Source organism: Pinus tabuliformis, chromosome 4_2 (genome assembly GCF_031772625.1).
Source record: "Pinus tabuliformis cultivar Carrire ecotype Pingquan chromosome 4_2, CPIR1, whole genome shotgun sequence".
In the NCBI taxonomy this organism is placed as follows: Eukaryota; Viridiplantae; Streptophyta; class Pinopsida; order Pinales; family Pinaceae; genus Pinus; species Pinus tabuliformis.
The window spans coordinates 179,601,253-179,625,851 of record NC_142304.1 but is presented as its reverse complement, the minus strand read 5'-3'; the positions used below and the strand labels follow the sequence as shown (position 1 = coordinate 179,625,851).

Genomic DNA, 24,599 nt, shown 5'->3' with positions numbered 1-24,599 from the left:
TTAAACTATATGCAACTTCGCTGATCTTTTTATTGATCTGATATGGTCCATAGAACTTCAGTGCCAATTTGTCTTTTCCTTTTTGTTTCAAGGACAACTGTTTGTATGGTTGGAGCTTGACAAATACCCATTCTTCGACTTCAAATTCTCTTTCGGTTTTGTTTCGATCTGCTTGTTGCTTCATATGGTTCCTTGCATTATTCAAGTTTTCTTTTAGGGTTTGGACAATTTTTGGGTTTCTTCTAGTTGGTTTTTAACAGCAGGTAGATTTGTCTAGACGGTAGCTAGATCCTTCCATTTTGGGGGTTCATATCCATACAAAGCTTGGAATGGAGTCATTTTTGCTGACGTATGATAAGTAGAATTATACCACCACTCAGCGAGATGCAACCATTGAGCCCACTTATTTTGTTTTTATGTAGCGTAACAACGTAGGTAGGCTTCCAAACATTTATTGACAACCTTTGTTTGTCCATCTATTTGAGGGTGATAAGTGGAACTCATCTTTAGGTAGGTTCCTATGTGGTTGAACAATTCCTTCCAAAAATTACCGTTGACTTTGGCATTTCTATCACTCACAATGACTTGCGGAAAACCATGTAATTTATATATATTTTTGCAAAATATTTCAGCGATTTGTTTAGCTGAGTCTAATTTCTTTATTGCCATAAAGTGAGCATATTTGGTGAGTCTGTCGACCACTACGAAAATCTTGTCCTTTCCTTCAGATACGGGTAATCCCTCAATAATGTCCATTCATATTTCTTCCCATTTCTGATTCGGAATGTTTAAACGGTGAAGTAAAATCTTGTCCTTTCCTTCAGATACGAGTAATCCCTCAAAAATGTCCATTCATATTTCTTCCCATTTCTGATTCGGAATGTTTAAAGGGTGAAGTAATCCAGGTGTCATAATATTTTCACTTTTATTTTTTTGACATGTGTCACATTCTGCTACATACTTTTGAATATCGCGACTCATCCCCTTCCAAAAGAATGATTGACGTGCATTGTAGTAAGTTTTAAAGAATCCTACATGTCCAGTTGATAGTGAATCATGTGACTCCTTGAGTATCTTGGATTTAAACTTGGAGATTGCATTCAGATAGATTCTTCCTTTGTACCATAGAATATCATTCTTCCATTCAAAATTTGAGTTGTCTGGAAGGTTATTGATTATCACAGTTATTTCTGGATCCTTGGCATACTCACTTCCAATCTCATTAAGCCCTTCAGGAACAACAACCAAGACTACAAGTAGTGTCGGTTCTTTGTCTTTCCTAGACAGGTCATCTACTACTACATTGTCTTTTCCCCTTTTATGTAGTATCTCCATGTCAAAGGCGGCAATTTTTTCAATCCATTTTTGTTGTTCTTCGGAAAGTGTTTTTTGTTGAAGGAGTTGCTGGAGACTGTTATGGTCTGTTCGAATGGAGAACTTACTTCCTAAAAGATATTGTCTCCACTTAGCCAGTGTGTCCATAATAGCGAGCATTTCCTTGTTGTAAGTGGACTTGAGACGTTCTCTTTTATTGAGCTTCCTGCTTTCAAAAGCTATTGGATGCCCTTCTTGCATTAACATTGCGCCTATACCGAATCCAGAAGCATCACACTCAATGATAAATGGTTTAGAGAAATCTGGAGTTGTCAATGTTGGAGCATTAGACATAACTTCCTTCAGTTCTTCAAAACACCTTCCTGCTTCCTCCTCATCCAATTGAAATGAATTCTTTTATAAAAGGTTTGTCAGAGGTGCAGTTATATGTGCATAGTTTTTAATAAATCTTCGGTAATATCCAGTCAATCCTAAGAACCCTCTTAGCTTGGATACATTAACCAGTTTGGTCCATTCCTTTATAGCTTTGATTTTATTAGGGTCCACTTTTACGCCTTCATGGGATATAATGTGTCTGAGGTATTCTACTTCTTCCTTTCCAAAGGTGCATTTGAATTTTTTTGCGTAGAACTGATGCTCTTTCAGTAGTGTAAGAACTTTATCCAGATGTTGTAAGTGCTCCTTCCAAGTTTTACTGTAAATTAAAATATTGTCAAAGAATACTAATACAAACTTCCTAAGGTATGGATGAAATAATTCATTCATAGTGGCTTGGAACGTTGCTGGCGCATTGGTTAACCCAAACGGCATTACTTTAAATTCATAGTGACCTTCGTGTGTTCGGAATGTCGTTTTTGGTATGTCTTCCAACCTGATTCTGATTTGGTAATAGCCTGACCTTAAGTCCAATTTTGAGAAGTATTTTGCGCCATGTAGCTCATCCAACATTTTGTCGATAAAGGGGATCGGGAATTTGTTTTTAATTATTATTTTGTTTAATCCTCTATAGTCGATGCATAGCCTAAATGAACCATCCTTCTTCCTTACACATACCACTGGAGCAATATACGAACATTTACTTTTCAAGATTATCCCACACTTTAAAAGGTCTTGGATTAATCTCTCAATTTCCGTCTTTTGGTGATGTGGATATCGATACAACTTGATGTTGACAGGGTCTAACCCTGCTTTGACTTCTATTGTATGCTCAATTTCCCTGTTAGGAGGCATTTTCATAGGCAGGTCTTGAAATACCATTTCATGCTTCTGAATTAGATCTTGTACTTCTAGTGACTCTTCGTTGATCATCTTTGCAGATAGCATTTCTAATTGGTGACATTGTACTACATAAGTTGGTGCTCCTTTTCGAATCATCTTCATCATCTGAGATGACAATACGATTTGATTCTCTAGTGCTTGGAATCCGTATAATTTGTACCTCTGCCCTCCCCAATTAAATCTTATGAACTGTACTTGATGGTTAGCAACGTAAGTGCCTAGAGTTCGTAGCCATTGGATCCCTAAGACCACATCTACTCCTCCTAATGGTACAGTGAAGAACGGGGATTCTAAATTAAAGTCTTGTATCTGCAATTTAACCTTATGGCATTTCCCTACCTTTTCAATCTTCTTACCGTCAGCTACCATCACCTTCATGTTCGGTAAGGGAAATGAGAAAATGTTGAGTCTCTTTGCCACGGTTGCATCTAAAAAATTGTGGGTGCTACCAAAGTCGATGAGAACCACTACATTGTTCTTCTTTATATGTCCTTTCAATTTTAGAGTCTGAGGTTGTGATATACCTGTCATAGCTGATAGTGACACTTGCGGAATACTTCCGTCATCTAATTCTGGAGAGAATTCTGGGGCATCTTCTATTTCTTCTATGTCAGAATCATCACTGTTTGAATCATTAGTTGCTTCATAGTTATATAGGTTCTGTGATTCTCTTCCTTTAGCACACCTATGTTTAGGGTCCCACTTCTCGCCACAGTGTTTTCCTTTGACTTCTTTTATCCTTTGTATTTCCACGTTAGATTTTTCGCCTTCACGACGATGTGGTGGAACATATCTTGTATTATTCGTATCCACAGATTGGGGCATTCTTAGTCTCGAAAATACTTTTTCCAATTTTGACCACAGTATCTGTTCAAATTTCTTTTCAGTAGTTTTTGCTTTTCATCTTGCTACTTCTATCGATGTAATGTCATGAAGCTCAAGTTCTACTTGTAGACGAGTTTTAAGTCCGGAGATGTATGATTGAATTAGACGAGATTCTAATAACTCAGGTACTCGTGTTGCTAAGGTCTCCCATTCTCGAGTGTACTCATCCACACTTCCTTTTTGTTGTAATTTGATGAGCGTTGAAAAGAACTCTTCTTCCTTTACACCTTGGAATCTTTTAAAGAATGTGTCATTAAATTTTCTCCAACTGATGGCGATTGTCGTCTTCTTCCACCACATATACCAGTTATATGCTTCTCCTTCCATTTTCATGGAAGCGTGTCTAATCTTTTCGTAATCATTGTTGTAAATCTCGAAGTATTCTTCTGCATTATTCAACCACGCAATGTTGCATGTTTCGTTCCCATCGAATTTGGGCATCTCGATTTTTGCGTTTCGCTGATACGTTGCTAAGGGTGGAGTGAAAAAAGGGTGTTGATTGGTGAATGTATCCCAGAGTTGCTTATTTGAAAAAGTCGCGTTACTATTTCCTTGATGGGGCGTGGCTGATTTTTTTGTAGATTCTGCTTTTTCATGAGAATTTGATGAATTTGTTGAATCTGATGAATTGTGCGGTTGATTACCTCCATCATCCTGGAGTAGTTGTTCGGGTGTAGCCTTCGGCCTTCCACACAAGGTGTTCAACAACGCTAATGTCTAATTATGATTCATTTCGTATTGGATCTGGTTCTGCCCAAGCTATAGTTCTATCCAATTTGTCGTATCCTGAAGCTTCTTGATATCGTTAGAATGCCCGATAAACTTACTCTCCAGATCGACTAATTTTTTGTTGAAATCATGAGAGTGCCTAGTAATCCTATTCTCCAAGTCAATCAATTTTTTGCTGAAATCGGCCATTGTCATCAATGACATTGAATGAGTTTGTGGGGGTGTATATTTGTCCGTCAGCTTCTAATTTGATTTTTTTAAATAATTAAATTAATTTAAATTAATTATATAACATATATATATATATATATATATATATATATATTAATTAAATTAAATTAATTAATTTAATTATATACCATATAGTTTTTAAACTATATAATATGTATATATATATATATATATAAATAAATTATATATCATATATAATATGTGTTATTATTGATTAACCTCTGTGGGTTATTTAAATTAATATGTCGTGGAAAAAAGACAGGTTCACACAGAGCGTTTGGGGTGGCATGGCCTAGGCGGAAAAGAAGACAGCAGATGGTGGACAGCAGAACGGCGGACAGCGGAATGGGGTGAGCAGAGGACGGCAAACAGCGAAACGGGTGTGCAGAGGACGGTGAACAGGTGTGGTTGCGGACAGATGAAAGGGGCAGAAGCACAACGCCGGGATAGTGGACAACGCAGGGAAAACGGACGGCGGGCAGTAATACTGTGAATGCCGATGTCGAGGATTAAAACGCCTCTGATACCAGATGAAACACACAAACTTAATAATTGAAAGCCATTGATATAATTTTATTAATAATTGAATAGATGATGTTTACATTTTGTGAGAGGCCCTGGCTATATACTGCCTTGGATGCCTCTTGGTGAAGATCATGCCCTTTGCCTAATAACCATAACTAACTAATTTTTTATATAACAAACATGTTAGCAAAGAGGGTGTAAACCTGCCTTATCTGTGGTTAGGGTTTTCTTATTGTTCATGTTGTTATCTTTTGTCATCTTTTATTGCAAGATGTAGAAATTTATGAAATGCTCTTAAACCATGTAGAAATTTCTGTGGGATTTGACTTCAAATGCAAAACAGAAATTTCACCTCTCAACTAGAGATTTCCCAGATCTTAACTCCGTCAATTTTCAGCTTTCACACTGCTATGAAATATGATGCAAAACAACGGCATTAGTGGACAATATTTGAATCCTTAATTACCCCAAACTTCTAGGAAATTAAAGAGAAAAGACACCAAAGTGTTCCTATAAGTTTCAGCCCTCTAGGGAACTCTTATCATGCATAAACTGTTGGAAAATGTGTTAAACACACACATGGCAAAGACAAAATAGGAAAGATAAACATGAGATTGTATTTCTTATTCACAATGATACATATTTATAATACATAGGAGTGACCCTTGGTTTCATATTCCAAGTGGTCCCTTGGACTCCTTTTGGTTGTTCAGCTTCCACACCAACCCTTAGAGGATTAGGTGTCCAACATTCCCCCCTTAATCCGAAGGGTTTATGTATGAGTCCAAGAAGAGAGTTGTAATACAAAATGTGCAAAAATGCATGGCAGCACTAGGCTGAATATGCTCTCTTAAATGTTGGTATAAAGGGCGGTGGTTTAAGGATGACCACCAACACTGGAACGCTTAGTGTAGTTCCCAGAACTCTTCCAAGTCTGGGATGAAGCTCAGGGCTTCTATTAGAGGAAGTGATCCTGATGTTTGGAAGGGAAACCTTCAACCATGAAGGGAGGTCTCACCCCTCATAAAAGGGAGAACCTCAACCTGAAAAAGGAGGTCTCAACATGTGATGGTTTAGGGATTACCACCAACTCTGGAATGCTTAATGCAATTCCGGGAACTCTTCCAAAAATGGCAAGAAGATGAAGTCTTTTTCTAGAGGAAGTGTCCCCATTCTTTGAAGAGGTATCACCAACTGAAGGCATGCTCAGGGGCATCTTTGTCTCTGGCTACAACTCTAAATCTGGTACGGCAGGTTGTGGCTCAGGCTCGCTTGATGTGGCTTTGAAGCTTGTAGATCGAGAACAAACCCTGTTGTATGAGCAAAATATCTTTTGGGTTGTTGAAGCCCATTGCCAAGAAGTGATCCATCCAAGATGAATCTTTGTTCTTGCAGGAGGTTTTTTTTTTAAGCATCTGTGTGAAGAATGAGTATGTTGACCACAACGCTTGCACGGATGAAGATCAAAACATTGATCTTTCATATGGCCAACTTGGTCACAGTGTTGGCATTTCACAATCTGTTGTTGTTGCTGGGGAAGAGGGGCAGAAGCTGAAAGTGAACTGTCCTGAAGGAATCCACCACTCTGAAACTGGATGGGCTTTGAGTAATCTGGAATGTGAAAGGACACGTCCTTTTCATATCCAAGACCGGTTTTGTGTTTGTTATGGACAAGATCTTCCCAAGGTCTAATGATGGGCTTGGGAAGTGCAAACTCAAATTCTGCATGTAACTCTGCTCCTTCATCAGGTGCTGGATCTGAATCAACATTATTGACTTGATGACTTACTAGTTGTTGATAGGATCCTGTTTCAAAGTTAGATAGGGGATTTTTCTGAACAAAAACAAGTTCATAATGATTCCTTTTCTGCTGTAACTCATCTTGTTGAAGTTGAGATTCAAGCTGCAAAAAATCAATCTTGTCTTGTGCATTTTTCAAGCAGATTCGAATGTCTGTGAGAGTGATTTTGCCAATTTCAATTATATCATGAACATTGGAGTGGATTAAAGTATTTACCAACTCTAATAACTCAGTAATTCTGGCCATTTTCTTAATTGCTCAAACTTATGAAATCAAGTTTTTCAACTTCTCGATGGTGCATATATTGAACACCAATCCATTAATAGATTGGCTTTGATATAAGTCTCTAGACTATCAAAATATGGAGCGATGAGGTGATGTATTTATAAAAAGACAAAACCATCAAATCACACTATTAAAACTAACACCAATGCGAACACAAACAATTCGATCATTGTCTCAGCTTCTCAAAATTGTCACTCTTTAAATTCACATCAAAAGAACAGAAAAAAATAGAGCTATATATCCCGCTCAAAAGATGCCTTCAAGCTCGTATTTGCAAGTAAACTGTTAAAGAGGGCCTCTCTCACCCCACCATGGAAAGAAAGTCAAAACCACTTTGCAGTGATGAGCACAACAACGATATCTCCGTTGTGCGGGGTTTCGATGGCACTTTCTAGCTTTGGGATTTTTCAACGTAGGAGCAATCTCAAATATTCAACACATATCGGATACCAAGGAGTCTTCAAACATAGGCACAATGACCGTGCATGGAGTTTAACTCACCATTCGCAATGACTCAACTCAGTAGGAGTTTAACCCACAGTCGCTTGTGAAACAACAACGCAAAAATAATTCCATGCATAAAATTGAATGGAGACCTTCATCCACATGAACTCAATCAATGATTGCACGATTCAGCAAACAACGCACGTTAGAATATATATCAATGTTAATATACCATATAAATTCAGTATTAATGTTAATGCAATGCATGGTGCTCAAGTGGTATGAGAGAATATGAATGTTGTATTCTGGAACCGAAGCACTTAACCTTGGAACTATGACTCACTGTCTCACATTCAGATTCTCAATAAAACCCAAAACCATGTGCATCGCGCAGTTGCATTCAGACTATTCAACACAGTGACCACTCCAATCATATTTTCTGAAATGTTGTCACTTGTCCAACATTACCTTGGGGCCCGAACCCACCTATTCTGCGTTTGTGTGGTTTGTATCACTGCCTCCAAGAAAAACAAGAGATTTTTTTTTTAGTTCCAATCACCCTGTATCATCTAACATTTGACAACAGCCATAGAATGCAAAATTATATAGCTCAACGACCAGGTAGTTGTTGAAGCATAGGAATAATTACATTTATTGTCTTGCACAATGTGATTGATAAGTCTATTGCATATGGTGCGGGGTTCCTGCTTGCCCACATCGACTTAGAGTTATGTTGCTTGCTCTCAGAAGATGCAACAATCGAAATATAGAGCGAAACCGTTGAGGAAGTCTGAGCAGGAGTAGAAAAATGGCAGAGCGAACATTAAGATCACAGAGCGTTGAGTATGTTAGCACTTGAAATTTCACCTTAGGCTGAGAAAGGTAAACCTCAAGGCAACATCAAACCATTTAGCCTCGTAGCTAGCCCTACGGGGCAGGAGAAGGCTCTCTCCGGTCTATCTCGTAAAATCTTCAATAGATGAGATGACCAATAAGGTAACACTGGTATTAGGCTAGTAAACTGATCAAAAGGGGTTTTTAATTAAATGACGGGGTTGTTCCGGGCTGCATGGGCAAAATCACAGCTTGAACAGAGAAATATAATTAACAACACAGATTATCGACTGAGGCAAGGTAGGCAAGAAATTTAACACCAAATCTAGATTTAAATGGGATGGCAACACTGGTGAGGAGCTAAGGAGGGCAAACAATAACTTTGAATCCTCCTTAAACAGTAGAAAACATTAAATATTGAACAAACTTAAAAGCAGAGCATGGCAGGCATGAATTCTTACTTTAACACTTCATTTGTTCAATTAGAAATGATCATGAAGTGAAATGGAACATAACAGATCACATATGAAACACAAGAAAAACTTATGCTAAATTATCATACCACAAGAATCTCAGAAGTCAGAGCTGTGAAATTTCATTAAAAATCTCTGTCAAAAACTGTACATGGTAAGCTCTCTATTCTCCAGCACTCAGAACTCTCCCCTCTACATGCTCCTTTACAAATGATTTTTTGATACATTAAATAAAAATCTGCTAAGGGAAAAACGAATCGGTCCAACAACAAAGGTGTTGTTTCAACTGCAATTACAAAAATAGGAAAGAGCGTTTTCATCTATTCTAAAACAGAACCGTGTCCCTAAAAATCCTCTGATCATTGGCTAATTAAAAGATGAATGCTGGAGCGCAGATCCTCATAGGATCAGGATTGAAATCTTAAATCAAATCGCATTCTTTGGCTATGATAGATAGTCTTGACTTATTTTCAGTTTGCCACGTTGCACTTGCCATTTTAATAAAACAACCTTTAAACTAACATTCTGCTGATTCAGCTCATGGTGACAACTGTACTGAGAGCGGTTTGCATGGTTGCATTCAATAGCTCAAAATCCACCTTCTAAAAGCCACATCGCCCGCAATCCCACAAAATCTCTAAAGGATCCCAACAATCGCTGGCGGAAATCATGGAACAAAATCCTGATGGAGTGGAGAGACTGGAGTCTTGCAATGCCATGCACAGCACTAGTTACTGCTTTACTGTTCCTACTGTTCGTTTCATTCACATATAGTCACTGAAGGATCATTGTCCGCTGGGCCATACTCTCTAATGAATGCATAAACAGAAATTATTTCTTTAATTAAAGTATGCCAAACATCACGCCGCATTTCTCTGTGAAAGTCAACAAATCTCAGAGTCCAGATTTTGGACTTGGAACTAGATGACACCGATATAGCAGAATCCAAGAGTGAGACTCCAAAAGGGCCAACTTTTGTCTTTCCCATTGATCATTGCTATGCGGTCATGTGCTTGGTATGCACGAATTGCAGCTAAACCATTTAATACTTTCCCAAACTGTGCATAAACTGGTGACCGCGTGATGGAATTCAAGCGTTTAACCTCCCGTGACGTACTCTGGTAGTACAAGTATGCTGCATAAAACACCATCAGAAGTGGCATTATTGCCCACAGAGATATTGTGCTCACAGTTCCTATCAAAATAAACGTTGAAAGAAGTTGAATGGCTCATAAAAACAAAACTGGTAAGATTAGCAACATATCTATCTATATCCCCCAAATATTTTGCAAATCTGTTGATAATTCGTCCAATTGGATTGGTCTGGAAGAATGACATTGGAGCCCTCAAGATTGAACTGAGCATAGTGTCATGCAACTGTTTAGCAGCATAAAGGGTTGATAAAACCAGCCAAAATGACTCTGTCAACGTTATGTTAGAAAAACTGTAGGAGCAACAGCGATTCTATATACATATAGCCGACTTTGATTTCACGATGCCCATTAGGAATGCTTTCTTCTAGATCATCTTCCATTTTTCCAGCATTTTCCATCAATTTCTGAAATAATGGCCCACGGATGATGAGCTCTTCATGTGTTCTAACCAAAACTTGTGTTTTCCCCCTGCGTTCATCCTTGAGGCATTTCTCAAATACCTGATGGCCAATATGGGCAGCGAGTGCACTTAGAGGATCATCAAATATATAAACTTTCTGCGTTAGCATATACGGTTCTGGCAATAGAAACTCTTTGCTTTTGGCCACCACTAATGTTCACTCCTCTCTCACCAATTTCCGTGAGATCACCACCTGGCAATAACTGAAGATCATGTTGCAATGCGCTGACATGGATTGCTTTTTCATAACGTAGTGGATCGTAAGGAGACCCAAACAAGATGTTGTCACGAACTGTTGCATTGAAGATCCATGAGACTTGTGGAAGATAGGCAACACTTCCCCTGACAACTACCTCCGTGTCTGCAACTGCAGATATCTCTCCAAGTATTGCTGAGATCAAAGAAGTTTTACCCTGGCCTGTATTACCAACAACAGCAACAAGACTCCCAACCGGGATATCGAGATGAATGTTGGATAGTGTAGTTCTTTCTGCCTTTGTGTCCCAGGAAAAAGCTCCATTTTTAATCGATATAACAGGTAGGCCTGACTGAATGGGTGGGTTTGGTTGCAATATTTTTTCTTCTGCCAAAAACAGATCCTCTAGTCTTTTCAAAGATACCTTAGCATTAACAACCTTATTTATCAAGACTGGGAACATATAGAATGGACCTCTCAATACCGCAAAGAAGGAAATAGATGAAAAGGCTTTTGCGGGTGTCAATTCACCACCAAGCAAAGTATACAGCCAAAAAGAAAGCACAATAACAATGATTTGAATACTACTCAGAATGAAGTTGTTGCATGATCCCAGTAGTTGAGCCTTCCTCAACCAGCTGAGCTCATCATTCCTAATAGTCTGGACCTTTGACCGAAAACTATTTTCCCACGCATAGCATTTGACCGTGTCCATTGCAGCCAGAATTTCATTCATGAGACCAATCCTCTTGTCTGTATGCTGCAATGCTTCCTTCGATATTTTCTTTGTCCTACTAATAATAAATAACAGAGGCCATGCGCCTGTTGGCAAATTTCCTTCAATGGAAGAGCAGAGTAGGTGACTGCCAACTGTTTTGACAGATGTTTCTTTAGCCTCAAACCACATTCCTTTGATCAATAAGACGCATGGCATTCCCAACGCTAACACAATCATTTGATTCAATAGCTGTGACAATGAAGTTTGTTCGAGATTTCCAGTGAGACTTCTCCAAATAGCTTTTTGCCTCTGATTGCTGATGATGTTTTGAATTGTGCTTGTGCAGGGATAGGAGCTTGAAGTCGCTGCTGCCTTTTGAAGAGCTGGAGAATAAATTACATAATCTAAAACAACACATTTAATGATTTCTTCTTCAAAACAAGTTTTTGAAGAAGAATCAATCTCACACTGACATAAGACGGAGTCTAACATCGGCTCCACTTGGAATGGCAGCTGCCGCTTTTTGGAGGTGCCAAGAACCGCAGAACTTTGGGAGAGCAGACAGTGCCTCCACCCATTGGGCAATGGAGTCATCATCAACACAACTCTTGACTTATTTTCAAACTGAAACTGAACTCAAACTAATTTGATCTCAAGACTGGAATGACTGAAAAAATGACTTAACAATCTTCAAGCAAACTAAAACAAGATGCTGCCCTTATGGCTGCTTATTTATTTACAAAGCTACCCTACTTTGCTGTACAAACTCTAGATCAGGTAATACTAAAATGCCAAATTAACCATTCAAGTAAACCTGAGAATGATGTAGCTCGAGAATGCTTCCGCCAGAACACAGATGCAATTGCTGGGAGCCCTTCATGCACGTACTGAGCCTGGTCACGTACAAGACAGTCTGACCTATCAATCAAAGTGAAAAACATGTCCATATATGCCGCAATAGGATCACGAAAGCCAGACTTTGTTGGCTGCCCCAACTCTGCAATACATACTTCCAGCTGCACATTGTCAATGTATACATCTATAGGCAAGTCTGTTATTTCTTGTTGCGAAGGAGGAAGGATTTCCAAGAACTTTTTAGGGTCTTGGAAATCATATGACTGAATTTGCTCATCGAGACACTGAATCTCCTTTTCGATTCTTTCAACAATTAACTCACACAATTTAGTTTTGAAGACCTTCAAAGATTTCAAGCATTGAAACAAGGCACTGAAAACATCTTCATCAAATTCAGTATCTGCTAACTTCTTTCTTATTTCTTCTACAGCTTCACACAGGGTAGGGTTTGCCACATACCCTTCCATTGCATGAATAGATCAGCAAGTGTTGGAATGTCTGGATCGAATTGGAGTCGCCAGGTGAATGGTTCAGCCTGCATAAGTGTCTGATTGCTGTCCACCATCAACATCAGATCTGCACCTTGATTGCATGTACTGGGACAAGACAATCAACAAGTTGAATGTTCTCCCCAATATGGTCGCCAGTATGTTAGCACTTGAAATTTCACCTTAGGCTGAGAAAGGTAAACCTCAAGGCAACATCAAACCATTTAGCCTCGTAGCTAGCCCTACGGGGCAGGAGAAGGCTCTCTCCAGTCTATCTAGTAAAATCTTCAATAAATGAGATGACCAATAAGGTAACATTGGTATTAGGCTAGTAAACTGATCAAAAGGGGTTTTTAATTAAATGACGGGGTTGTTCCGGGCTGCATGGGCAAAATCACAGCTTGAACAGAGAAATATAATGAACAACACAGATTATCGACTGAGGCAAGGTAGGCAAGAAATTTAACACCAAATCTAGATTTAAATGGGATGGCAAGACTGGTGAGGAGCTAAGGAGGGCAAACAATAACTTTGAATCCTCCTTAAACAGTAGAAAACATTTAATATTGAACAAACTTAAAAGCAGAGCATGGCAGGCATGAATTCTTACTTTAACACTTCATTTGTTCAATTAGAAATGATCATGAAGTGAAATGGAACATAACAGATCACATATGAAACACAAGAAAAACTTATGCTAAATTATCATACCACAGGAATCTCAGAAGTCAGAGCTGTGAAATTTCATTAAAAATCTCTGTCAAAAACTGTACATGGTAAGCTCTCTATTCTCCAACACTCAGAACTCTCCCCTCTACATGCTCCTTTACAAATGATTTTTTGATACATTAAATAAAAATTTGCTAAGGGAAAAACGAATCGGTCCAACAACAAAGGTGTTGTTTCAACTGCAATTACAAAAATAGGAAAGAGCGTTTTCATCTATTCTAAAACAGAACCGTGTCCCTAAAAATCCTCTGATCATTGGCTAATTAAAAGATGAATGCTGGAGCGCAGATCCTCATAGGATCAGGATTGAAATCTTAAATCAAATCGCATTCTTTGGCTATGATAGATAGTCTTGACTTATTTTCAGTTTGCCACGTTGCACTTGCCATTTTAATAAAACAACCTTTAAACTAACATTCTGCTGATTCAGCTCATGGTGACAACTGTACTGAGAGCGGTTTGCATGGTTGCATTCAATAGCTCACAATCCACCTTCTAAAAGCCACATCGCCCGCAATCCCACAAAATCTCTAAAGGATCCCAACAATCGCTGGCGGAAATCATGGAACAAAATCCTGATGGAGTGGAGAGACTGGAGTCTTGCAATGCCATGCACAGCACTAGTTACTGCTTTATTGTTCCTACTGTTCGTTTCATTCACATATAGTCACTGAAGGATCATTGTCCGCTGGGCCATACTCTCTAATGAATGCATAAATAGAAATTATTTCTTTAATTAAAGTATGCCAAACATCACGCCGCATTTCTCTGTGAAAGTCAACAAATCTCAGAGTCCAGATTTTGGACTTGGAACTAGATGACACCGATATAGCAGAATCCAAGAGTGAGACTCCAAAAGGGCCAACTTTTGTCTTTCCCATTGATCATTGCTATGCGGTCATGTGCTTGGTATGCACGAATTGCAGCTAAACCATTTAATACTTTCCCAAACTGTGCATAAACTGGTGACCGCGTGATGGAATTCAAGCGTTTAACCTCCCGTGACGTACTCTGGTAGTACAAGTATGCTGCATAAAACACCATCAGAAGTGGCATTATTGCCCACAGAGATATTGTGCTCACAGTTCCTATCAAAATAAACGTTGAAAGAAGTTGAATGGCTCATAAAAACAAAACTGGTAAGATTAGCAACATATCTATCTATATCCCCCAAATCTTTTGCAAATCTGTTGATAATTCGTCCAATTGGATTGGTCTGGAAGAATGACATTGGAGCCCTCAAGATTGAACTGAGCATAGTGTCATGCAACTGTTTAGCAGCATAAAGGGTTGATAAAACCAGCCAAAATGACTCTGTCAACGTTATGTTAGAAAAACTGTAGGAGCAACAGCGATTCTATATACATATAGTCGACTTTGATTTCACGATGCCCATTAGGAATGCTTTCTTCTAGATCATCTTCCATTTTTCCAGCATTTTCCATCAATATCTGAAATAATGGCCCACGGATGATGAGCTCTTCATGTGTTCTAACCAAAACTTGTGTTTTCCCCCTGCGTTCATCCTTGAGGCATTTCTCAAATACCTGATGGCCAATATGGGCAGCGAGTGCACTTAGAGGATCATCAAATATATAAACTTTCTGCATTAGCATATACGGTTCTGGCAATAGAAACTCTTTGCTTTTGGCCACCACTAATGTTCACTCCTCTCTCACCAATTTCCGTGAGATCACCACCTGGCAATAACTGAAGATCATGTTGCAATGCGCTGACATGGATTGCTTTTTCATAATGTAGTGGATCGTAAGGAGACCCAAACAAGATGTTGTCACGAACTGTTGCATTGAAGATCCATGAGACTTGTGGAAGATAGGCAACACTTCCCCTGACAACTACCTCCGTGTCTGCAACTGCAGATATCTCTCCAAGTATTGCTGAGATCAAAGAAGTTTTACCCTGGCCTGTATTACCAACAACAGCAACAAGACTCCCAACTGGGATATCGAGATGAATGTTGGATAGTGTAGTTCTTTCTGCCTTTGTGTCCCAGGAAAAAGCTCCATTTTTAATCGATATAACAGGTAGGCCTGACTGAATGGGTGGGTTTGGTTGCAATATTTTTTCTTCTGCCAAAAACAGATCCTCTAGTCTTTTCAAAGATACCTTAGCATTAACAACCTTCTTTATCAAGACTGGGAACATATAGAATGGACCTCTCAATACTGCAAAGAAGGAAATAGATGAAAAGGCTTTTGCGGGTGTCAATTCACCACCAAGCAAAGTATACAGCCAAAAAGAAAGCACAATAACAATGATTTGAATACTACTCAGAATGAAGTTGTTGCATGATCCCAATAGTTGAGCCTTCCTCAACCAGCTGAGCTCATCATTCCTAATAGTCTGGACCTTTGACCGAAAACTATTTTCCCACGCATAGCATTTGACCGTGTCCATTGCAGCCAGAATTTCATTCATGAGACCAATCCTCTTGTCTGTATGCTGCAATGCTTCCTTCGATAATTTCTTTGTCCTACTAATAATAAATAACAGAGGCCATGCGCCTGTTGGCAAATTTCCTTCAATGGAAGAGCAGAGTAGGTGACTGCCAACTGTTTTGACAGATGTTTCTTTAGCCTCAAACCACATTCCTTTGATCAATAAGACGCATGGCATTCCCAGCGCTAACACAATCATTTGATTCAATAGCTGTGACAATGAAGTTTGTTCGGGATTTCCAGTGAGACTTCTCCAAATAGCTTTTTGCCTCTGATTGCTGATGATGTTTTAAATTGTGCTTGTGCAGGGATAGGAGCTTGAAGTCGTTGCTGCCTTTTGAAGAGCTGGAGAATAAATTACATAATCTAAAACAACACATTTAATGATTTCTTCTTCAAAACAGGGTTTTGAAGAAGAATCAATCTCACACTGACATAAGACGGAGTCTAACAGGAGCATGGGCCAATGCCAGCATTGGAGCAAGGGAAAGAAAGTCCAAGGGTTGCAAGTGAAAAGCCTGACAAATTCTGAGCACCTAGGTCTAATTTAAAATAGGAGTTACAAAAAAATAGAGTTTTGACATCTCAGGGAAATGGCAGTGAAATGCAAGGTTTAGGCAACGCAGTTCTCAGTCCTAGGAAAACTGAGCAAGTGGTATAGGGGTTTTGGTGGCCTGCATCCAAACTTAGATATCACAAGCTCAGGAAGACAAAGGCCTTTTGAACGAAGTAGCTTTGATGGTTCTTGTTCACTGGCTTCCTTATGCAGCACAAATAGCATTTCTCATCTGAAGATGAAAAAAGGCGAAAAAAAGGATGTTCAAAACTTCATAAATATATCTCTGACACTGCTTCCACAACGGACATCTACTTTTTCTCATCTTTTTCTGCATCTGCAGCCTTCTTCATCCAAACTCCTACCAATCGCTTGTTCATTCTTTCGACATGCAATTTAGCATATGCTTTAAAGTTTTTTCTTTTTTTTTTCATTTGTAACCTCGATAATTTCGACCGATGGCTTTTCTTGGCTGATCGGCAAATATACTGCTTGAACTTGAGTAGCTATAGCCAACTTTTCAAGACTAGAATCACTTGCCTTAAGCTTGCGAGCACTCCTTGGGAAAACAACCAACTTTGCTTTATATGTTTTTAGCCGTTGAACATTGGTTTGAAGACCCTCTAGGGAGCGATTTCTCTGGCGATGATCTACTGCAATAACTATTGTAGGTGCATATTTCTTAGGAATGCCTGCAGCCTTGAGCTCTTCAAGTGAAAATCCTCTCCCTGCACGAATTTTCAGAAAGAAGATGTGGAGACTTGGCCGACGTTCAAATCAGCAGCCAAAGGATCATTTCTTAATATTTCAGTAGGAGGAGAGAATATGAAACGTTCCTGACAGATGAGGCAGAGAATATGGACTGCTTAGAGCGGCACATCTGACCAATTTAGAGGTAGATTTGACAGGCGTGAAAAAGAACTCAGCAAGATTCATGTTGAGAGGTCAGAGGGATAGGCGCATGGCAAGGAAAATATTCATTTCAGAGAAGTTGCTTGAATGTTAGTGCGCATCCTGGTAAATCCAACGGTCAAGAAATACGTGATAACGAAGGCCTTATATGGTATGGCAGAGTATACGTTATAACGGATGCTTTATGAGAGCTTCTTCTGTAGCAACCACTAAATCGCTCTTAGTGCGCATCCTGGTAAATCCAACGGTCAAGAAATACGTGATAACGAAGGCCTTATATGGTATGGCAGAGTATACGTTATAACGGAGGCGTTATGAGAGCTTCTTTTGTAGCAACCACCAAATCGCTCTGCAACTCCCCAAAACTATTCAGAGATGTTATCAATTAGAGTGGCGCAAAGAATTCAGCTTGAGTTTAGCTGAGATGACATTCAAAAGTGCAGCACTAATAGCATAAAATTGATGGATATAATGTCAGAGTCACGCAGCAATAAAATAGGCAGGGTAGCAAGATGACCAGAAATGCAGCAAAATTGATAGGTAAAGAAAGACCACAAAAATGAGTGGCTCAAATTTAAGTAGGGTAGGAATAAGCCTACAACTTTGATACCATGTTAAACACGCACATAGCAGAGACAAAATAGGAAAGATAAACATGAGATTGTATTTCTTGTTCACAATGATACATATTTATAATACATAGGAGTGACCCTTGGTTTCATATTCCAAGTGGTCCCTTGGACTCCTTTTGGTTGTTCAGCTTCCACACCAACCCTTAGAGTATTAGGTGTCCAACAAAACGTAACTAGTTTCGGTATTCATAATTGTTATTGTACTCATGTCATTATGTATATCTTATGTAACAAGCAAAAAAAGAAAAAAAAATTATTATTTTCAAGCATGCTTTTCATGCTTCTTTTGATTGGTCTTTTAGGTAAAGCATGTTCTTCATACTTCTTGTTGGACAATGTAAAGTAGTAGCTTATTAAACTTATTTTCTTTAACCTTGATACTTGCTTGTGAATCTTAGTTATCTTTTTTATGTTCCTTTTATTTAGGTTTTTTCATCAAACAATATCAAGAAGCAATAACAACAAAGAGGACATAGACGTAGGTATCCAAACGATGATATGTGCTACATAAAACACCACTTCCCCCCATCATTTAAGCTTCATTTATTGACAATGTAACGTGTTGACCACTCTGTGTCAACTACCCAATAGCCGCATACATTTTTTCAAAGCTTTCCATCATGACCAAGAAGCCAGACATCCAAAGAACATCATCATCTTTCAACAGTTTTGTCAAGGTTGTAAATCCAAATTATGCAGCCCTGTGGGTTGTATGTAAAAATGATTCTAGTATGTTTATAAAGTCATAACACACCTGGGTAAGCTTATGAATTTTCAACAAAGAGTTTCACTCTAGGCAGTTTTTTAACCTCAACTAATTATTTTTGGTTTTCCTAAACATCAAATAATTAGCAGAGTTTTTCTCCCAAGAATACCCCAAAGCTAGCGTGGGGCTCAAAGGTGATGTCTTAGGTGAGTCCTAGTGTACAGAGTTGATGTAAATTATCATGCTAAATCATGTCTAAAGTCTTGCAGAATTTGGAAAAGTCAAAGTGTTTAATTTTATTATTAAAATTTTCCACTGGTCAGGATTTTAATAATTATTTTGATGTAAATTGTAAAATGTAATGTCTATAGAAGTTGATGGGGTTATGAGTAAATCTAATCCATTGCACATTTGTAAATAATTTTGGTGTATAGATTTCACTATTGTATATAAAATTCATCCATTTTCTTCATATTTTCTTATGCCTTCATGCAAATCTGAGGGCTAGAAATCGGATTTCTCTAACAATTTTTATTGCAGGTGGATCTGGCTCTGAAATAGGAGAGAACAAATTAATTTTTCTCCATGTCCAGGATTATTAACTTTCCTTGGAATTCTAGAGGGTCACAGACTTATTTCCTTTTTCCCTCTTAGCTGCATGCTTTTCAGGGCTTCCTACACTTAAGATAAAATTTATATATTAAAGATCTGTGGCATAAAAAATTTCTCTAACTCCGTTTTGTATTGCAGAACTTAGCATTTCTTTTTGAAGAGGTCGCAAGCTCCTCTTGCTCTCCAAGGCTGAGATCTAGGCACATAAGCTAATATTAAGGGTTTGAAAAATCCTCTTTTGAGGTATTTACTTCATAGCCGCAAACTTTGGAAGGCTTATTGATTTTTCTCCACTCTAACCCCGTTTTGCAGAGATTTGAGTTATTTTTGAGAGCTCTTTCTTTCAAGTTTTTCATTGTCGCTAATCTCTGTCTTTGATAGTCAAAAGGATTTTTGAGCAATTTTTGTCATGGCCGCTAGCCCTTTAAGGTTTTATTCTTTGCCTTTGATTTTATGTGCTAACCATTGATAATTTTGCAGAGGTAATCAATTTCTTTTGCAGGGGTTTCATCAAAATCTTTAGGCAAAATAACTTGATTTTAAAGGCTTGGTCCAGTTGCATTTTTTGGAAGATGCAGTGGTATATTTTTAAGCAGATTTTCAAGCCGTGAAACCCTAAGAAATTCACCATAATGTTAATAAAATTTCTGACTAAATTTCAATTAAATTTTGATTAGTTTTTGGGGTTGGGCTGAAAGCATACTTGGCTTATTTTTCCTCTTGGCCAAGAGCATTTGAGACTGCAGTTCATTCTTTTGAAGACCGAGGGCCCCTTCTCTCACCTGGTGCAATTTTTCTTGAGGATTAACATTGTGTTTATTTTGGCAGGGATTTAACATCAATTTTCAAGCCTTTGCATTACAGTGAACTTTCCATACTTTTGGAGTTTCAAATTGTTAATTTTTAAGGTCCCTTTGTTTCCTTGGTCGAGAGCTATTTTTGACAGTCATTCTCCTCTTGTTGAAGGCAGTGAGATTGTAAAGTTTTAATCCATCATTTTTGGAGGATTCCAAACTAAATTTCAAGTGGATTTGCCTTGTATCTGTTAATTTGGCAGCTCAGTGACAAATTCCAATCATGTGACTACATTCCTCTTTTCGAGAGAACCAATTTTGACTATTTATGTGCTCAATTTGGACAAAGGAAACTGTATTTTTTGAAGAAGAGCCCACATGTGCACAAAAGGGCAGGTCAGCCCAAAAGAGAAATTGGACACCCATTGTTGAGAAATCTAGGGGCAGCAAGTTAGGTGATTTCTCTTACTTTGATAACTGCTTGTGATGTATTTTTCTTAACTTGATTATCTTCTTTCTTTTACTTCTTATTATAATGTGTTATTTTCATGAAACAGATACCAAACCATAAAGAACAGTTAAAAAAGAGGACACAAGATATAGGCAATCAGCCATGACAAAAATCTATCCAACTAAGAGGAAAACCCACCTGAATTCTTCTCTTCTTATAGAACTTCAATTGACAAATTCCAAGACCAATGACCCTTCACCAAGACCCATCCAAGACCAAGTCAAACCTTTCCTCTTGATGAGATTTCCTTCCAACAACTTCTACCTCAGCACCTTATGCAACTTTGACCCCCTAGTAGATACTTCTGCAATTTCGACTTCCCAGAAGATTCTTCTGCAATTTCAGCCATCAACAGTTTCTTTTGCAGAAACCCTAGATCACACATGTTGCTAGAATATGGATGAGTTTGCCTTCTTTCTCCTTCACTTGAGATGGAATCTTCTTATTATCAATTCAGCTTGCAAGGGAGAATTTCTTTGCCCCAAAACTTCAGCTCTCTTGGAGTCACTGCAATCGGTATCTTCTACTGCAAGATGATGCATTAACCTTCGCGCGTGTGGAGGAATATAGCCCAAAACAGATCTAGAGTGCCTCACTCTTCCTTCTCCTTTGTTCGCTAGGTATTAGGCTTCTTTCTCTATCTTGATCGAACTTCTTTTGATGCTTGAGTGAGTGAGTCTTGAATGAGGCTGAGTACTCCTTTATATAGGCTATCTTGAGCCCTCAAATAGGCCGACTTCACCTTCTAGATAGGCTGACTTGCTTGTTAGCACTTGGCGAGGTCTTGGAGGTTCATTGACTCTATTTTGACTCAAATAAAATTTATTTCCAATATGTAACATGCCCAAGAAGGGTCTTTCATACATGACAACGAAATTCTAGACTTGTAGACTCAATGACAAGCCCTAGAAGCTCTCAATGGGAGTTTGACCTATAAAATAAATTTCCTTGAGCATGAAACCCATGCCTCAAGTATAACAATAATAATTTATTTTGTCATTACATCAAATAGATAAAATTATGATTACATATGTCATTATGAAGAAGAAACCTAGTTACATATTTCAACGCTCCCTCTTAACTAGGGAGGTATTTATAATCTATACAAGGTACTTGGACATTCTCAATCTGAAGAATTTTCATAAGAAGAGTCAGATTGGTAACACATTTGTTTGGCATCATATCATTCATCATTGTCACATAGCAAGGCCTTGACTAATAGCTCTATCTCTCCACAAGATCAAAGAACAATGTTGGTGAGACCAATGACTTATAGACACCATCATCATTGTCTCTCAAAGTACATACCCCACCCGGGTGTTCACAAAGTATGTCCTTCTAGGACTATTCTTATCTTGGATTCTCGATCCTCAAATAATATCTATCATCTTCAATTGCTCTTATCTTGGATGCCCTACCTCATCCTCAAAGAGTATCGGATTTCAAATGCTTACCCAATCCTCCAATATTTCTTTCCAAAGTGAAGACAAGAATGATGTGTCTATCTTTCCCTCTCAACTAGAAAGGATATACCCATACTTATAAAGGAATGTACCCATTCCTATAAAAGGAATGTACCCAAGCTCCCTCTTATTCAGGGACTTGTCCAAGCTCCCTCTTAACCAAGTACTTGCTTCCAGCAGCTTTCTACTCTAGGTGGAGATCATGGGACTATAAGCTGCTTGTGGGGCTCCTTCTTTCGATGTCATGAAGTTCATCTTCAACATTATGGAGCCTTTTGTAGGGAATCGGCCCTCCATCACTTTCCTTTATGAGCCACATCGATCATGTCATCCTTCTCTCTGTTGGAAAGTGATCCTCTAGTCCCCATCTGGCTTTTTCCTCATACAGCGACCTCTTTCAAGTCATGTTTCCAACAGGATCTTTCATCCAACCACATGAGTGCTAGTTGTAGGTGACATATACAACTCTCTTTTCAGTAGCCCTGTATCAACCCATCCAGATGTTGTTCAAAAATCAAAAATGAACATCAAATCAAAATTACCTTTTGTGATGGCCTTTCATCATGACATCTTGCTTGCCTGCAACATCCTGCACATTCATAAACACATCTCCAAGACTTCATATGTCAAGGGTCTCCTTTCTTTACAGACCTTATCACAGTCTTCTTCTCTATGGAGATGTCATGATTAATTCTTCTAGTCGTCAAATGTTGACTTCATGTGAACGTAGTTGCATCTTTCACGATCTCTTCTTTCTTTCTTCACACATTGCTTCCCAGGAACTCATAGTTCCTTCATCTTTGTCAACCACCTCATATTCCATATGAGGACATATTATGTTGATTTCATCTTATCAATATGTGAACCATGCCTTCATGCATCTTTCCAAAGAAAGAGATCCCTTTTCTTTGATCATGCTCATGAGATAGAGCATTTTCTCATGCTCTCTGCAACTATATGGTGACATGACTTAATCTATCAAATATATACATAACCCTTTCCTCCTTTTGGTCATCTAGACTTCCTTTGGCAGCTTCCTTTCCTTGATTGAAAGTACTTCAATCAACTTGTCTTGTTGCACTCCTTTGTCGCCATACCATGATCCTTCTAAACAATGTATCCCACACAAGGTGAAATGATCAGCGAGACACTTGCTTCTTCCAAGTAGAGGTGAAGTAGAGGTGAACCTTCTAATGAAATTTCAACAAAGGATCTAGATTATCCTCATCCAGTAGAAGCTCCTTAATCATGATGATGATGTATGATGAATTCCTTTTATCATGCTAGATGACTTTTTTTCAACTATATGCATTATACATGCTTTCAATGAGCCACTTCCTTTATGTAATGATTGCTACATCTGTGTAGACTTCTACTTCAGCTATCATTTTCAATCTATCTATAATGAGCTCTTGCTTCAATCGTATGTTTTTCCCATAATGTCATTTCCTAATATGATGTATCTTATCATACCTACGATCTAAGTCACTTGACACGGGGATTCAAGACACGTAGGATTCGAGATTCGTGGTGTCGGATTCGGACACGCTGACCCCCCGGAACAGGACACGTTAGGACACGTTATATATTATTTTATTAAAAAAATATACATATATATTAAAAATTAGATATTATCATATTTCTTACACAAATTTTAATTAATGATACAAATTTATTGATTTCAAACATAGATCTTCATCTATAGCTATTAGCATGGATAGTACATACAAAATTCAAATAAATGTCAGTGGTACTGGTCACATAAATGATAAATCTATTAAAAATTTAAATCATGATTCATAATTCATAACTGAAAGACAACTTACAACTACAAGATAGTAAGATAAACACACTGACAACTGTAGTTTTCTCATTAAGTCATCAAATCAAAATGTGTTACATAGGTAGTGTTGGTGCAATGCCAATGGCAAATAGAAATAGAAAATATAAAACAACTACAGGTATACAAGCCTCAAGGCATCAATCAGCATCAAAATCAGCATCACTGTCCCCATCATCATGGTCCCCACTGCTCTCCTCTACATCCTCCTACTCCGCTGTATCCGTAGTCACCTCTGCATCTGTTGGTATGGAGGTTGACCCCTCTAAGTCATCAAATCTTACAGGCTCTAGCACTAGATCATTGAGATCCATGTTGGCCAATGCAAACTCAACAGGGTGTCCAGACCCATATCATCAAGAACAGTGTTACTTGGGAGCGGGAGCGAAAGCGGGGAGCGGGAGCGAGAACGGGAGCGGGAGCGAAATATTCAAAAGCTCTTGGTTTGGTGCTCTTGATTAAATACGAGTTCCATACCCTAATACATGACAAAATTCAATGGAAACATTGCAATCCCCCAATCCTAAAATCCTAAAAAACTGATAATTCTGCTGGATTTTGAATGAAATCTAAAATTCTACTTTCTCCATATGAAATCCAACGAGGCCGGAACCACTCTCAAACATCCTGAGTCATTTCATGGTAATGTTAAAAATTTAAGTAAAAGGATGAAAATGAAGATTAAGGAGAATGT

At 38.4% G+C, this 24,599-nt stretch overlaps 1 protein-coding gene and 2 pseudogenes across 2 annotated transcripts in view; all 3 read right to left on the bottom strand.

Annotated features, from left to right (window-relative positions):
• The window catches only part of LOC149168750 (tropinone reductase-like 3), a 289,834-nt gene that overhangs the window by 161,786 nt on the left and 103,449 nt on the right, over nt 1-24,599 (bottom strand). The gene's annotated exons all lie outside the window — the stretch shown is intronic.
• On the bottom strand, nt 10,256-11,537 carry LOC149168752 (ABC transporter C family member 2 pseudogene; annotated as a pseudogene).
• Nucleotides 14,234-16,030, bottom strand: LOC149168751 (ABC transporter C family member 2 pseudogene; annotated as a pseudogene).